We start from the raw sequence: 17,081 nt of genomic DNA on the forward strand, positions 1-17,081 counted from the left end.
TTTCGACCGAAACAGTGCGGTTTTCTGTCGGATGAAGTTCACTCGTTCGATTTGGATGTCGCGAAAAATAGTGTCCGCATTTCGGTAAATTTAAAACTGCTCTTAAACCATAAGGAATTAGAGAGAGTGTTCTACATGAAAAAGTTGTGTCCCGTCGATATCTTTCCAACGGCATATCATTTGAATCATTTCGACAACCGATTTGTAAAAATTTCGGGAAAAACGGCCGCTGTCACTCATCGTCCATCGTACGATTTTTAAAATTAACTTAAAACCGTGACGAATCTCAAAAACATTTCAACATATGAAAGTTGTGCCTCGTCCATAGCTTTTCAGCGGTATATTACACACCTCGTTTTGACAAACGGTTAAAAAACTAGAGCGAAAACAGTACCGAATTTTATTTTTTTTGAAAAACATAATTCCGCAATTTAGTAAATTTGAAACTGCTCTTAAACCGTAATGCATTAGGGAAAACAATAGTTATGAAAAAGATGCGCCTCGACGATATCTATCCAACGGTGTATCATTTGCCTCATTCCGACGAATGGTTTAGAAAAAAACACGAAAAAACGCTCGCTGCCACTCTTTGTGGGCCGCACCGTTATTTTGATAACACTTTTTTATGGTCGCGCTATTCGTCATCCTGGGTGAGGAATAGTTATTCTTCATCCCCCTCTATTTTACCATCAATGCACCGTAATTTTACATTCTGTAAGTTTTGTCTTACTTCCGACGCAAAAAGAGACCGTAAGAAAAAATATATAATCGTTATAAAAAATATTTTATGTTATATAAAATTACAAACGTAAAAACATAGTCTAAAATACACATAAACTGTAAATTTTCTTGTCTTATGACCTATATTTTTATTTTCTTATGTCAAATTTTACGTAGTGAATCAATAGAAATGTAACTATTTGAATTCGAAACGTAATTTAATTATGAAATGATCGTAAGATTACCTCGGGTGAAGAATAACTTATTCTGCACCCTGGGTGATGAATAGTAACACTATATATATATATATCACTATATATAGGGTCGCGCTATTCGTCACCCTGGGTGAGGAATAGTTATTCTTAACTCCCCTCTATTTTATCATCAATACACCGTAATTTTACGTTCCGTAAGTTTTGTCTTATTTCCGACGTAAAAACAGACGGTAAGAAAATATATAACCATCGTAAAAAATATTTTATGTTATGTAAAATTACAAACGTAAAAACATAGTGCAAAATATACATAAACTGCAGTTTTTCTTGTATTATGACCTATATTTTAATTTTCTTATGCCAAATTTTACGTAGTGAATCAATCAAAATGATCGTAAAATTACCTCAGATGAAAGAATAACTTATTCTGCATCCTGGATGATGAATAGTCATATATATATATGTATGTTTTACATTATGTTTTTACGTTCGTAATTTTACGTAAAATAAAATGTTTTTAAGATGCGTATATATTTTCTTACGTTCTCATTTTATATATGAACTAAGACAAAATTTACGAAACCTAAAAATATAATGCATTGACATCAAAATAAACAAAGGATGAAGAATAATTATTTCTCATTCAGGATGACGAATAGCGCGACCCTATATATATAGTAATATATAGAGTAGCATTATCGTGCGTTCCCGAGATCAACAGAAAACCTCCCCCACCCCGATCCAAAAATCCCCACGGCAGCGCAGCTCCACCCCAACCCACCTCCAGCCCCCGGCTCCGGCGAGCCTCCCGCCGACGACCCACCGCCGCTGACCCACGTGCCGCCCCACCCGACACCCCGCCCCCATCTCCCCTGGCTTCGGTCGCCACCCCGCCCCCATCGCCCCCAACTCCGGTCGCCGCCCCGCCCCATCGCCCCTGAATCCCGCCATCACCCCACCTTCATCTTCTCCTCGGAAGCTCCCGCTGCGCACACCCACCTGCGTTCCCCCGGAGAACCGACGCCACATTAGTCGCCTACTTGCCCCGGCTCATTCTGCCTGCCTCCTATTCCAGAAAAATTGGGGGCCATCCGTGGGGATCCAAGTTTTTGTCGGCTCCGCCAAGCGCCTCCCCACTCTGGCACGATCCCCCAAGGTGGAGTTCCCGCGCTCCCCTTCTTCCTCGTCCCGGTTCCCACACCTCCGCCTCCTCCCGATTGCCCTGACGGGGACACAACGCCATCCCAGTCCAGCCACGCAGCGTCAGGGAGGTCGGGGCCATCGCGAGTAGCAGTCCAGAGCAGCCAAGGTGAGGGTGAGCACAACACTTCCATCCCATCCATTTGAAGCACGTTTGTGATTTTTTTGCAGGTAGCACGTTTGTGATTTTGGGAAGTAACAATGTTCATGCCCGCGTACACTGCCGCCGCTCACCTCCCCACGACCTGCATACATACAGAGTTGAGAGTTCTAACTTGTTGCAAAAGTTCAAAAAGAAGAATATATGCAGTCCACCTTATTCTAGCATAATGCTTCTCCGTTGAATCTAGATGCTACAAACAGTCCTCTGTGAATATGAACTGAATGTTGTTGTTTTGATGTTCTATAGAAAGTGTACTGAATTTTGCAGTTTTATCCTTTTTACACGCACTATTGTTCGAGCTGGCGGCCGCGAGACCCTGTGCCTCCACGGGCCTTATCTCCCGCTATCGGCGACGGCACTCCCTTCCTCCAACGCATCGCCGACGAGGCCAACCGCCTACACCGTCTTCGGCTGCAACGATGTCGTCCGACGAGGCCAACCGCCTACACCGTCTTTGGCTGCAACGACGCCGTCTCTCTCCGTGAACCTTCTTGTCTCCTCTGTACGTCAGTTTGATTGCCTATAAACAAAATTCTATAATTTTCATGTCTGAAATTAAGGAGTTCATTATATCCATTACAAAAAAATGTTGAATTTTTAGAAGTTCTAGTACGTATGTTAGAAGAGTTCATTGACAAAAGAAAATCATCAGTTCTTAACAGTTAAAAGAAATGAGCTTTGCAATGTTTATGGTGCAGAAAATTTCATGACCGGTGTTCATTTGGGATGAACATTTGTACATACCCTGTTTTTACTTTACTCGTGAGGACTGAGGAGATGAATGTGTGACAGTCGATCTTCATTGGTGAAAGATAAAAAGAAATGGCATTCAGTTCAGAGAAACAATTATAACGATGGTATTTTTCTCTAAACTTTCATCTACATGTGTTTGAGATTATGTCTTCAGGCCATAGCTATTAATTCTCCCTGAACTTTTTTGTGCGCCTGGTCATTTTCAGGCTACATCTATTTTCTCTTTGAACACTTCTAGGGGCTAAAAAAAGGCTGGGGAATGTAGCAGTGTGTATGTGCTGGCTGATGCTTTCTGAGAACTACTCTTTGAGAAAGAAATGGTGCGTTGAGAGAAAAGAAAAGTGCAGAGAAGGCAACTGGTGTGTTGAGAGGAAAGCAAAGTGCAGAGAATGCTCCAAGAACAGAGCTGCATGTTCTTCAGTTTCCATCTTTGTGCTCACATCACAAGAGCTCAGCTAAAGAAAATAGAGAAAATCAACACTTCAGATCTTTATATGTACAGAAAATCGTTCCAGAAAGTACATGTTAAAAAAAGCCTCTGTTGTAGTTATAAACAAATATACACTTTACTAAATCCTGTCGGCAAAATCAATCATTGTGAAAAAGTCAGTGCACCGATCCAAAAATATTTTAGTTTATAAACAATTAACCTAAATTCAAATTAAGAAAACACACATGATTTATCTTTGTACTAAAAAATTATTTTTTGATTTACAAAAAAACAAAGAAGGTCAAATTAAAACAAGGTAGAATAATTCACAGCAGTTTTAAAGAAAAAGGATTTTCCTCGTTTCTTAAATAAACTAGAAGTTCAAATTTAAATAACGGGGAAACTCGACGTTTATTACAGCACAAATAACGCTGCCCAGAGTGGCATAAAAGATGCATCATCAAGTCCTCTGTGTGCGCTTCTGTGTCGTGCCGACACAACATTGTTGTATAGCTCCTCCTAGATTGCGCTATGTGCAGGTCGAACAAAATGTTCATAGCAAGTCAAATGAAAAACTAGTAGTAGGCTGAAAAAATGTTTGCTCGTGTGCTAGTGCCATGGAATAGTTGGAGCTTTTTTAGTTGTTCTTTGTGTAATACTATTACATTGAAGTTCAAACTAAAAAATGATCATTTCAAAAATTATAAAAAAGCATTCCCCGTTTTCCTATACCATTACATTAAAGTTCAAATTAAAAAATGATCATTTTAAAAATTATAAGAAAGCATTCCTCATTTCTAGAAAAAGCCTATTGGTTCAAATTAAAAAGACGAAGAAGTTCAATGCTTGTTACAAACCTAAAGGTCATTAAAAAAAGCATCTCAAATTTTTTTATAAAAATATCTTCTCTGTTAAAATAAACCTAGAAGTTCAAATTTAAAAATGGAGCATCTCGATGTCTATCATAAAGTAGGATTTTTTTCCATTACTAAAAGAAATAAAACCAGGAACTCCAAATTAAAAAGATGGAGAAGTTCGATGATTATAGAAAACTCAGATTTTCCTCTTTATTAAAGAATGGAAACAAGAAGTTTAAAAATTAAATAACAATAAGTTCAACTTTTAAAAATAGAGCGCTCCAAAATTTCATAAAAAGGTTTAAGAAAAAACCAGGAAGTCCATATTAAAAACATGGAGAAGTTCGATGATTATAGAAAACTCAGATTTCCCTCATTATTAAAGAATGGAAACAAGAAGTTCAAAAATAAAATAACAAGCAGTTCAACTTTTAAAAATAGATCGCTTCAGAATTCATAAAAAAAGGATTAAGAAATTCACATTAATATTCATTAAAAACTCAGATATTTTCACGTAACCGAGAGAAGTTCAGGTTGATAACTGCCAGAAGTTCACATACTACACGGTGTGCATTTTGTATGAAAAAATTTAATGAAAAAGCAAAGGCTAAAGGTTTGTTGTTAGAAGTTCAAGTGCTCGGCCCGATAAAGTTTAAAAATTCTTGTGAGAGAGGTTGAACAAAAATTCGTGACACAAGTTCAAGGTGAAAACAGCGGGAAGTTCAACTACTACACGGAATGCGTTTGAGATAAGAATATAAGAATAGAAAACTAAAAGCTTAAAAGGTTTGTTTCAAGAAGTTCACATACTCTGTCCGGGGAAGTTAAAAAATTATTGCGAGATATGTTCACCTTGTATTTCCATGTTCGATTTTTTTTTGCTTTTTTGCATTTTAAAATAATTCTCTCAATACACAAAGAAGTTCAATTATTATTTGGGAGCAATTTGATTTCAAAAAGAAAATAAAATATTCAAATTATAAAGATTAAGAAAATAAAACCAGGAAGTCCATATTAAAAAGATGAAGAAGTTCGATGATTATAGAAAACTCAGATTTCCCTCATTATTAAAGAGTGGAAACAAGAAGTTCAAAAAAATAACAACAAGAAGGTTAACTTTTAAAAATAGAGCGCTTCAAAATTCATAAAAATATTATTAAGTAAAACCAGGAAGTCCATATTAAAAAGATAGAGAAGTTCGATGATTATAGAAAACTCAGATTTTCCTCGTTATTAAAGAGTGAAAACAAGAAGTTCAAAAATAAAATAACAAGAAGTTCAACTTTTAAAAAATAGAGCGCTTCGAAATTCATAAAAATGGATTAAGAAATTTAGATAAATATTTATAAAAAACTCAGATATTTTCACGTAACCAAGAGAAGTTCAATTGATAACTGCAAGAAGTTCACGTACTACACGATGTGCATTTTGTATTAAAAAAAGAACAAAAAGCAAATACTAAAAGTTTTGTTGTTATAAGTTCAACTCCTCGGTCGGAGAAAGTTAAAAAAATTATTATGAATGGGGTTTGTACAAAAGGAGTATCATTTGTGTAACACTAACGAATGGATAGAAAATTACAAATGAAAATACATCACAGAAGTTCAACGTGAAAACAGTAAGAAGTTCGACTACTATAGTGAATGAATTTGAGATGAAAAACTTTTAAAATTGTCGCGAGTATGAAAAAACGATCAACACGGGGAAGTTGCGTGTTTACAGCAGCTTTCCGTCGGTATATCACTTGTTCAATTCCGGTGAGTGGGTGGAGAGCTACGAGCAAAAAAATCATGTGAAAAACAGAGTGAAGTTCAGGTACACATGTCGAGAAGTTCAGGTTCTTCACGCGGTGCATTTTTGAAGAATCTGTTTCACGATAATGGCAGAACGAATGATCTCGCCGTTTTCGAAATTACATGAAAACGGCTAGGAATCAGAGAAACCCATCAACATGAAAAAGTTTCGCATTTTCCATAGCTTTTCAGCGGTATATGATTTGCCACATTCCGATAAAGTTTGTAGATATTAGGGGGAAAATACGTTTTTAGCATTTTCAAAATTGACTTAAAATCATAAGAAATCGGGAGAAACAATATATACAAAAAAGTTTCGCATTTGTTCAAGCTTTCCAACGCCATATCATTTGCTGTATTCGGATGTAAGGTTAAAGAAATTAGCTCGAAAATACGAACTCGGTGGAACTTGTATCATTTTCTAAATTACTTTAATATATATATATCACTTAGGCTTCAACTTAGGCTTCAAGGGTAATGTCAACAATAACAGTTCATGATGCCTTACATCCAATTGGATATATATATATATATATATAGGGAAAAGCAAACATATGAAACTATGCTGGAGCAGATGCAATCACGAGCGCTTGTTCATATTGGGATCTGGTCCCTCCACTTTCCCTATTTGCATTTTTGTGTTATTAATCACTGGATGATTATTTCCTGTTATAGCGGATGATGGACCACGCTGCTTGCGGGAGCACTGTAGTGCGCAGACACTAGGCTGGCGTGATGCAATCCGGCAGGTAGGGGCCCGCCCGTGTTATGTTCAAACGATTCTAGGATTTGTAGAGAACCGCTCGGCCAAAGGTGCAAACCTTCCACCCATGTTTCCTTTTTTTATTATGCGTTCTGTTCTTGTAGGCGCCTTCTCGTTTTGGTAGCTATTTATTTATGTTTTTGAAGTAGTAGGCATATTTTTCTATGGTTGCATTTGTCTACGGCCTTTTTTGGACACCGCAGATAAAAGAAAGATGTGAAGAAAATTTCCGGGCCGTTACTTCAAATAGAAGATGTGAAGAAAATTGGAAAAAAAGGTGCACACGCCGATAGCTATGCATGTATGCTGATTTCCCTTTTGGAGCATACCAACCCCATCGACACGTCACAAACGTGGCACATGCATCCGCACGCGCAGGGCCTCACCTGTTTGACTCAAGTGCACAAAGAATAATGACGGGCATCACCCAAAAAATCTCAGGCGCCAAAAATGGTTTGACCATCGTGGAATCAACGATCGTGTTTGCGGTGTACTATTACTCATTGTTTATATTTATATACTTTCTAGTTGTCACAACGCCCAGCACCTTACACATTTTTGTAACTCTCTCGTGACACAGGCATGTGAGAAGTCAAAAGGCGCCCAACGTGGGGCATGCCTGCACCAACAGACCGGTTTTTCGATCAGTGCCCCGTGATGACACGCAGCCTGGCGCGGATGGAGATAAGACCATCGTGCCAGCCATCAGGGGAGCACCAGATTCAGCACATTCTCCACACATAGCCAAGCATCATTTCGCAACAGCCATGGCCGCCATCACGCGGGATCCATTTCTATGGTCCTTGGCTTCATCGACTCCTCGAGCAAGTGTTTATCCACATCGATGTCTTGAAGAGCCTTCTGCGTTCTAGCGCCGTGACGAGAGAGTGGTTAAGCCTTGTGTCAAGGAAGGGGTTCCCTCTAGAGTATGTCCAACCGCACTCCTCTGCTGGGGATCATCGTGCAGTTCGCCGTTGTGGAGAGCGACGGGAGGTAGCTTGAGTTCGCCCCCGTGGCTGACCTAGACCCCAAAGGCCTCGGAGGTCGCGGCACGCTTGTCAGACAAGCTGGTACGGGACCGTGCTATCATGCGGCGACGGCGAAGTAGTCAAAAGAGAAAGGGGCCACCCAAGGGGATACGCTCGCGAACCAAGACAAACGGAGCTTCTGCTCGACATGGCTGGCAGCTACGAGAACTGCGGAGGACAGTGTGGGCGTTTGGACCGATGGATATCTCTCGGATTCGCTAGTTGAAGGATTTGAATGCCCGCGTTCATTTCTTTTATAGCAAAGTCGAGCTGGCTGAAATGATTGCGTACCGCCATTGTGAAAAGGAGCACGCGCTCGCAATCTCCCGTGACCCCTAGAAGTCATAAAAAAGGTGCACACAGCAACAAGGTGGGATGGGCTCGTGACGGAAGGATGCGTACGGGTGCATCGTAGCTATACCATACTATTGCCTCGTCCCTTCACAGGTGTACATGTCCCTAAAACAACACCATCCAAAACTAGATCAACCCAATGCAGTTCTCTTCTTTGCATCTTCTCATTCTCTCTCAACCAGGTGCCCTGCTTCATACGCCCGGGCGAGTCGCCCGGTCACGAAATTTCTATCTAGACGAACGCCTCAAACAGGCCTCAAACGCCCGGTCTGACTAGCACCCCATGTCCACCCCAAATATTGGACGGATATGGGGTGCCCGGGCACGTATGTCACGTCGAACCCGGCCCACGCTGGCCCACCCAACCCCACATATATTTCTCCCCATCCGCTCGCATGACCAAACCATAGCCACTTCACACTCCACTCCATTCGCCAACCAAGCTCACCTCTGACATTTTCCAGCCGTCTCCGGCATGACGGGCAGCTAATCTGACTCCGGCCAATCCGGATCCATCGACTGGGGTGTGATCCCATGCGGGTTGGAGGAGGCAATGACAGTCCGCATTGCACTCCGCCGTTGCCAGGAGGACAACGCCCCAACGACGGCAGGACTTGTCCGGTGTGACTCCACAGCGTTGGCTCAACGGGCGCTCGTGTCCTCTGGGGCTGGATCATCGCAGTCCCGGTAGCCAGAAAATCTCTCCTCCATCACCGGCCGGGTGGACTATGAGTCCGTGGGAAGGTGAGGATAAGGTCCGCCAAGGCCCGTAATGCGGCAAAATGTCAGCAGCGGAGGCGGCGGCGTGGGTGGCCGCAAAGGAGGAAGCCTTCCACACCCGCATTGTGAAGAAACGACAGCGGAGGAACACGCGCACCCTCACCCAAGAGCATAATCGGGTGGTCTGAGCCATAGCCGGACTGCCACCAAAGGAGGATAGCGACAACTCCAACGACAGCTCCGACGATGAGCAGATCCGGCTCGATCCCCACTACGTCTTTGACCCATACTTTCACGAGAAGGAGGACAAGGGCACCGGGAAGAGCAAGGGCGGCCGTGGATGATCTCCACCATAGCCAAACATGCCAAATTTTGGTATTCCGGTAGCATGTTAGTAGTGATGGAGTAGTTGGGCGATGTGTGTAATGTATTGACGTAGTTGCATGAGTTTGTACGGGTTTGAGATATGATAGTTGAGGAGTTCGGTTGTGTGAAGGTAAATTTGAGACTTGACCGGTTAGTATCCGTGGACGCGCTCGCCACTCCTCGGGCATTTGAGGGCCAGATTTGCAAAGTATAGATGCTCTTAATTTCCCTCTTGATTTGGTTCGCATGCGGCATGCACCCATTCTTTCCCTTCCATGGGTTCTCTCTCTTTCTTTTATCTCTGTTTATTGAACGAGGCATCCGCCTCCTCTGCAAGAGCCGGTTCCACCCTGCAAGTGGCCTAGATATATCTATGAAATGGTGGTGTGATTTTTAAATAAACAACGCACAACTTTGATGTGGCAATTTCCTCACAAACCGGGCAATCACGTAGGAAGGTTCAAGTCGTAGGGTGCCCCCCCACACATCGAACAGGCGGAAGGGAGTCCTGTGATCACATGCACTCAAAACCTGGTCTGGCAAGTCAGCATGACTTGTTGTGACACGGACCAAGAGGAACGTCCATTGTCATAACCCCATAGTTCCCGATCAAAGCATTTGAGCCCACCGATTGCCGTGTCATGACCTGTATACATGTAGAACCTCTGTTTTACATTCTCGGAACCATGCAGACCCGCCCCTATGGCACCTTTTTATTCACAAACAAGAACCTTCCATATAAGATGGATGTTGCACCAACTGACACTAGTCGGCAGCCGTATAAACTACTATGATGCGTGCGCGTCCAATCATATGGTAAAGGTATATATAGAGAGGGGGCGATAGATAGCTATATATAGCATCACATCAACAATTATATTACACAATGACATGACAGTTTGCATTGTCGGAACCATGCATACCCATACAAGGGAGCACCCTATTACATCTGAACATGAAACCTTTCATATAAGAATGACGTTGGACCTATCACGGGAACCAATCATACATTTGTGAGGAGAGAGAGAGAGAGAGCATCACAAGGCTTACATTAAACATAAACCTTCATTTTACTTTGTCGGAACCATGCATACCCGCATGAAGGCACCTTTTTTGTCGGCGAGAACCCTCTGTATAAAGTGGACATTGGACCCACCGACACCTCCATTTTACTTTGTCGGAAGACTCGGAACCATGCATACCCATAAGAGGACACCCTTTTTTATGGGCGGGAACCTTCTCCATAAGATGGGCGTTGCACCCCACCGACACCATTCGGGACCGTGTGATTCTTTTTACCATGCATGTCTGTCAAATAAGGTGTTAGAAGAATAGAGAGAGAAGGAACGATAGATAGATATAGCATGTTTTTAGTTTTCCGGAACTACGGATCACCACAACGCTTGCACCACATGTAGATCCTTCATTTTACTTTGTCGGTACCATGCATACCTGCATAAGGGCACCCTTTTCTGTAGGCGAGAACCTTCTCTATAAGGTGCATGTTGCACCCCACCGACACCATTCAGGACCTTGCATTTTTTTACGATGCATGTGTGTCAATAGAGAGAGGGAACGACATATATATAGGTATATCATCACCGGAATGCTTACATTACACATGAACCTCCATCCATTTTTCCTTTGTCGGAACCATCCATTACACATGAATCACCGCAATGCTTTACATCACATCTATAACCTCTTTTTTACACTCTCGGAACCATGCACAGCCTCCCTAGGGGCACCTTTTTATTTGCGCATGAGAACCTTCTATATAAGATGGATGTTGCACCCCCACGACCCCAGTCGGCACCTGTGTAAACATTTGCGACACATGCACGTTATATCATATGGTAAAGGTCTATAGAGAGGGGGAGCGATAGATAGTTGGATATACCATCACCGCAACACTTGCACCACAAGGGAACTTCCAATTTGCATTGTTGGAACCATGCATACACACACAAGGGGCACCTTATTACATCTGAATGTAACCTTTTCCATATAAGGATGATGTTGGACCTATTCGCACCCTTCCACTCATGCGAGTTTCTCTGAAACCTTGGTTGTGTTTTGTATTGCCATGACAGTACTAAAATTGGTTTCATATAATAGGAAAATGACTCTGACTTTTCCTAGTATTCATTAAACGCACTGACCCCGGTCGACGCCTGTGGAAATGTTTTGTTGTACATGCGTGTTATATCATATGGTAAAGGTCTATAGAGAGAGGGAGCGATAGCTAGCTAGATATAGCATCACCGCAACAATTACATTACACAAGGAACCTCCAGTTTGCATTGTTGAAACCATGCAGCCCCACAACAGGGGCATCCTATTTCATGCGAATGTGAACCTTTTATATAATGATGAGTTGGACCTATCACGCGAAACCATCATACATTTTCAGGTGTTAAAGGGCTAGAGAGAGAATGTGCGATATATAGCTATCATAGCATCAATGCAAGTCTTACTTTAAACAGAAACCTCAATTTTACTTCGGAACCGTGCATACCTACACAAAGGCACCCTTTTTTGTGGACAAGAACACTATCTATAAGGTGGACGTTGCACCCACCGACACTCCATTTGGTACTGTGTAGTTTTCACGGTGCATGCCTATCAAATAAGGTGTTGGAGGACTAGAGAGAGATGGAGCGACAGATAGATAGATAGATATAGCATCATCGAAACGCTTACATTTACACATGAATCTCCATTTTTACTTTGTCAGAACCATGGATTGCCACAATGCTTACATTTACACGATTCTTACGTGGTAGTGCAGGGGTTAGTTGATCTGGATACAAAGAAGGAAATTTCGCCGTATATGACGGAGAAATGGCCCCACGTGTTTTTTCTAGCACGCGTTATCGCACGCTTGAATGGGCAGATCAGTCTTATGTAAGGGTCGTTTAATGCTGGCTTGACCACAACGTACTCGCGAGCTGGCGACTGCTCTCTCCTAACAAGTCGAGAGTCAAGCGTATCAAGAACTAGCCTAAACTACGCTTCATCGACAGAGATGTCCATGATCTCCGTGTCGGGCACCGTGTAGATGGGCGCGCAGGAGGGATCCGACTCCTCCTCCTCAACCATATATATGAGCATCTCGTCGACGGCCACGGCGTGCTCTGCCTCCTAGAGGTAATGGCAGTTGGCCTCTGCCTCTGCCTGGAGGGAATCAACGACTGCCTGCTACTCCGCGTGCATATCCACGTCCCCTACGTCCCCCGCATCGTCCTCGTCCTCCTCCTGCACCGCGTCCTCCCAATCCTCCTCTGGATCCACCGCATTCGGAGGTAACCCCACGACGATCCGGGCTTCGCGCCTTGACCGGATCATCTCAAGGAGCTGCAGTCGGCGCTCCAGTGTTAGATATAGGTAGCTCCTTACCCGGCGGCAAGGTGGCATGGCTACTTGTGGCGGCGGATGGCGAGCGGCCGATGAGTAGAAAATGGCGGCTGCAGCGGACGGGAAGGGAGGAAATGTGGTCAAGTGGAATTTTGGTGCAGGCGTCCAGCTTAAATAGCCGAGCTAGGGGATTACGCAGCACACCGAAGCGGTGACACATGGCGCCGTCAGTCCGACGGAAGAGATGAGCTTCGGACCACCGAGTTTAGGAGTGTTTTCGTGTGGGACCGACTGTTAGTCCGTCGTGGCGGACACACGCGGTCGCGTCCGGGCCTCCCAAATCCGTCCGAGATTAAGGCTGAATATGAGGGGTGCCCGCTTGAGGCGCCCATTTAGTTCGGGTTTTTTGTTGGTCACTGAGCATTTGGGCATTTAAGGGGGTTTGAGGCACCCAGCTATAGATGCTCTTACATTTAAAAGGGTCCGTTAAAAAATACTCCCTCCATTACTAAATTTAATCTTTTAGAGTTTCTGTATGGACTGCATATGGAGTAAAACGATTGAATCTACACTCTAAAATGTGTCTATATACATCTATATGTTTCTGTATGGGCTGCCACCACCATTTCTCCCCATTTTCCCCAAAAACGCTCCCGCCTGCGCGCGCCCCCGCCCCCAACCAGCCATGGAGGACGCCATCGACCTCGACCTCGATGCCGCCGCCGGCCTTGCCTCCCTCGCCTCGTCCGGCACCGTCGCCCCCTTCGGGAGAGGCAAGCCTCGTGCCCCGCGCAAGACCGCCGCGGCGACCAAGCCGAAGAAGGCGCTGACGCCCGAACAGCGGGCAAGGGAGGCGGCCAAGAGGAAGGGCCGGAGGCATGCCGCGGACGTGAGGGATGAGGCCGCTGCTGTCGCCGCCGCGCAGCAGGAGTTCACCTACGCCCGCGTCGCCGCGGCAACGAGGGAGGCGCTCTACATGCTTGGGGTAAACCCTAGCCAGCACAGCCTCGTCCAAGCCGCTATCGCCGCGGCCAGCACCGGCTCGTCGGCGTTTCCTCGGATGGTGATGCCCGACTCACCCCGCGCATCGGCTTGCAACCTGGCCCCTGGCTTCCACGTCTACCCGCAGGCCTCCCGCCTCTCCGAGGAATGCTCACCTGACGTGAGCATGGTCGCGCCTTCCACGCCCATGCCCGCGCCCATCGACCTCAACGCCACCCCGGTGGTCGGTGGCTCGTCGTCCGGCGGCACGAGGAAACGCGCGCGACAGGTGCCTGCCGGCGGTCTCCCGGACGCCCGTAACCTGTTCGAGGAAATGTCGTCCGCCGTCGACGAGGACTACATGCAACACCTCATCTTCGAGGGTGGTGCGCCGGGCGCTGACTACGATCCCGAGGCGCCGGCATTTCAAGGCGGAGCAAATGGATGCTTTCATGGAGATCCAAAGGAGGAGGCTTGATCTTGACGCCGAGAAGCAAGCCAAGATGTTCGAGCTCGAGGCGTAGAAGCAAGCCAAGATGCTAGAGATTAAGGCCGACGACGCCAAGACAAAGGCGAAAGAACTGGCTCTTGCAAGCATGATGACCGGGGTGGAGATCATGAAGGTGGATCTCAACGCCTTGTCACCAAGGAAGAGGCCGTGGTTCAAGAAGATGCAGGCCGACATGCTCAAATTCGACGACGAGTGATCTATGGCGTCGAGGGGCCATCTTTTTTGTATGCCGGCAGGTGTGCCGGCATGACCACGGGAGCCGCGATGGCGTGGTCGAACTCAAGTCCCACCATTTTTTATGTGCTGGCATGTGTGCCGGCCGGCTGATGAGTGCGCCAACATGAACTGTGGTGTTTTCTGAAGCCGGCATTGTATGCCGGCGCTGGCATGATGCCGGCATGAGACATGACCACTGGCATGATCGGTCGCGGGCCTTTTTTATTTAAAAGTTGAATGCGGATTTGAAATGGGTCGGCACGTTGAGCGCATTGCCGACCCAAACGCAAAACTGGGCGGACAACGGGCAGGCGGCCGATTCAAACGGACAAAAAGCGGACAAATGCGCCGTCCGTTTGAGTTGTCCCATTGGAGTTGCCCTTAGAAACTGAGGAAGTAAAACACAACGGGTGAGACAAAAATCGGGACACCGCCCAACAGCAAGCACGCTATAGCGTATATAACAAAAAAACACATCATCAATTATCCATGAAATTTTACAATGATGGGCGGTAGGAAAGGCACTTGATTTGCTGGAACAAAAGTCAAAGCTCACCCCGTGAAATGAACTACCATGGAATCCAGGGTTCACAGATGTCCTGACATTTTTTTTGTCGGCTCCCCTTGGAAGTTATCGCGCAGACAGCAAGGGGCGGTCCGTGATCGCACTCATGTAGTGGGGCCGGCTAAGAGACCAGCTATAGTATAATCTTCCTGAAGCCAAGCAGTCCATTCGGTGTGCGATACCAACAAACCAGAGGCTGAAGCACAACGCAAGATTGACGAACTGCGTTCGTTCACAGGGCGGCGCACACCGCAATCTAAGGTATATCCGTCTCCAACCTAATGCCTTTTGTAGACCAGGATTACGATTTGCGCACCGCATTACGGTAGCGTTCCTGCAGTGCTTTTTTCATGTCTACGGTGTCGATCCGATTTCTCGCGCTCAACAATCATTTTCTGGCGTTTTGTATAGATTGTTCATGCAAAATCATTTTCCTTGACATGACCCAAACAAAACTCAATCTGAAAATCATTTTTTGTCCCACTACACAGCCAAGGAATTGATGTGAACGCATCATGATCCTGTAATGGTGAATGTGAGACGTCGGAAAAACTGAATATCTTTTGCTGTCCATTTTCTGTCCCAGGATGGATGGGTACGGGGTTCTACCTTCAGGGCCGAACGCGCCCCGACTGATTGACAATGTATCATTCGAATCAGAAGACGAAGAGGGGATTGGTTTCCTGGCGGCGTTGTGGAGCCTGAGCCGGACGAGGAAGATCAGAACCAGGACAATGGAAAGGCGCCCCCAACCGGCTCGAGATGCGGCGTGAAGAAGTTGCACGATCCGATTTCCTCGTTCAATGACGAGAAAAGACAGTACGTCGAGATGGTGTTTGGGGGGCTGCTAGATTTAGTTGGATGTTCACTGATGTGTTTTTCCATAAGTTACATTTCATTTTTATGTGGAGAGCAAGTAAGTATTGGTTCACACGTGTTTTTTCATGGGTTACATTCCTTTTTTTATGTGTGCATCAATGACGCAATGTTGGATGTTCACTGATGTGTTGCAACAACTGGGTTGTTAGCCCATTTCCCAGCTACATAGAACTGACGGGCGCCGTACTGAAAAAGCAGTTGAGTGTGGGAGGTTTCATAGAGATAGATCTGACGAATGTTTTCAAAGCTCACCACAGGCCCCTGGGTTTGCAGCAGTACGAGCTACGCTCCATTGCTCGCGCTCCCATCTGCCAAAACCTGCATGTTTTCTCAATCAAATGATGCTACCTCGGAGAAGAGCGCTTGACTAAGGTGAGGCAGATACGCTTGTATGCAAATACTAGCACCGGACGTAGTAATTGCACGTCCGAGACAGCAGCGCAACATTTACCACATAGAGTTTTCTGGATGTGTTACATAGGCCCTTTTCCTATCCTAGATACATCTTTATAGAACTTGATCCTCTCACGTACGAGATTGTGAGCGCCCCGGCTACGGCGACCCCACTAGCAGGAGGGACCAAGCCCATGGGACTTAATCATTATGGATTTTGTCGACGGCTTACCTCAGTCCGGCAAGGCCAACTGTCTTTGGGTGCTGGTGGATAAAAAGACTCGGTATGCTCACTTCTTGCCCACTGCCCACCCCTACACGACAGCTAAGGTGACCAAGCTGTACATGCAACACATGTATAAGCTTCATGGTTTCCCTCGTGCCATCCTATTTGACGGAGATCCAGTATTTACAAGCCACTTCTGGCAGGAACTGTTTCGTTATGCCGACACTGAGCTACGTTTGAGCACAACCAACCACCCGCAGACGGATGGTCAAACAGAGCGCGTGAACCAGTGCATGGAGACTTTTCTGTGCTGTTTCACGCACGCGTGTCCTCATCGCTGGAGTTTCTGGATTCCCTTGGCACAATTTTGGTACAATTCCTCACACCACTCAGCTATAGGAATGTCACCTTTTAAAGCTCTGTTCGGTTATGAACCGCAGCAATGGGGAATCATTGCAACAAGTTCCTGCTCGGTGCCGTCTTTGGAAGCATGGCTGGAGGAGTGTGTAGTGATGCAGAATCTGATTCAACAGCATCTGCATCGTGCTCGGCAGTGAATGAAGAGTAACGCGGATAAACACCGCTCTTTCC

The 17,081-nt window shown here is 45.3% G+C and overlaps 2 long non-coding RNA genes across 3 annotated transcripts; both read left to right on the forward strand.

Moving 5' to 3' along the window:
• The first annotated feature begins 1,656 nt into the window (after positions 1–1,656).
• Positions 1,657–3,643, forward strand: LOC125522967. 2 transcript variants are annotated; one of them, XR_007290061.1, is made up of 4 exons: positions 1,657–2,395; positions 2,566–2,800; positions 2,997–3,155; positions 3,258–3,643. It is a non-coding gene; the product is annotated as an uncharacterized LOC125522967 (long non-coding RNA). The 2 variants fall into 2 exon arrangements; XR_007290060.1 differs by having other exon boundaries at positions 1,658–2,800.
• An 11,429-nt stretch (positions 3,644–15,072) lies between these two features.
• LOC125523880 lies at positions 15,073–15,937 on the forward strand. Its single transcript, XR_007290471.1, has 2 exons — positions 15,073–15,253; positions 15,579–15,937. It is a non-coding gene; the product is annotated as an uncharacterized LOC125523880 (long non-coding RNA).
• Positions 15,938–17,081: the final 1,144 nt, after the last annotated feature.

The sequence above is a fragment of the Triticum urartu genome, chromosome 7, assembly GCF_003073215.2.
Source record: "Triticum urartu cultivar G1812 chromosome 7, Tu2.1, whole genome shotgun sequence".
NCBI classification, from domain to species: Eukaryota; Viridiplantae; Streptophyta; class Magnoliopsida; order Poales; family Poaceae; genus Triticum; species Triticum urartu.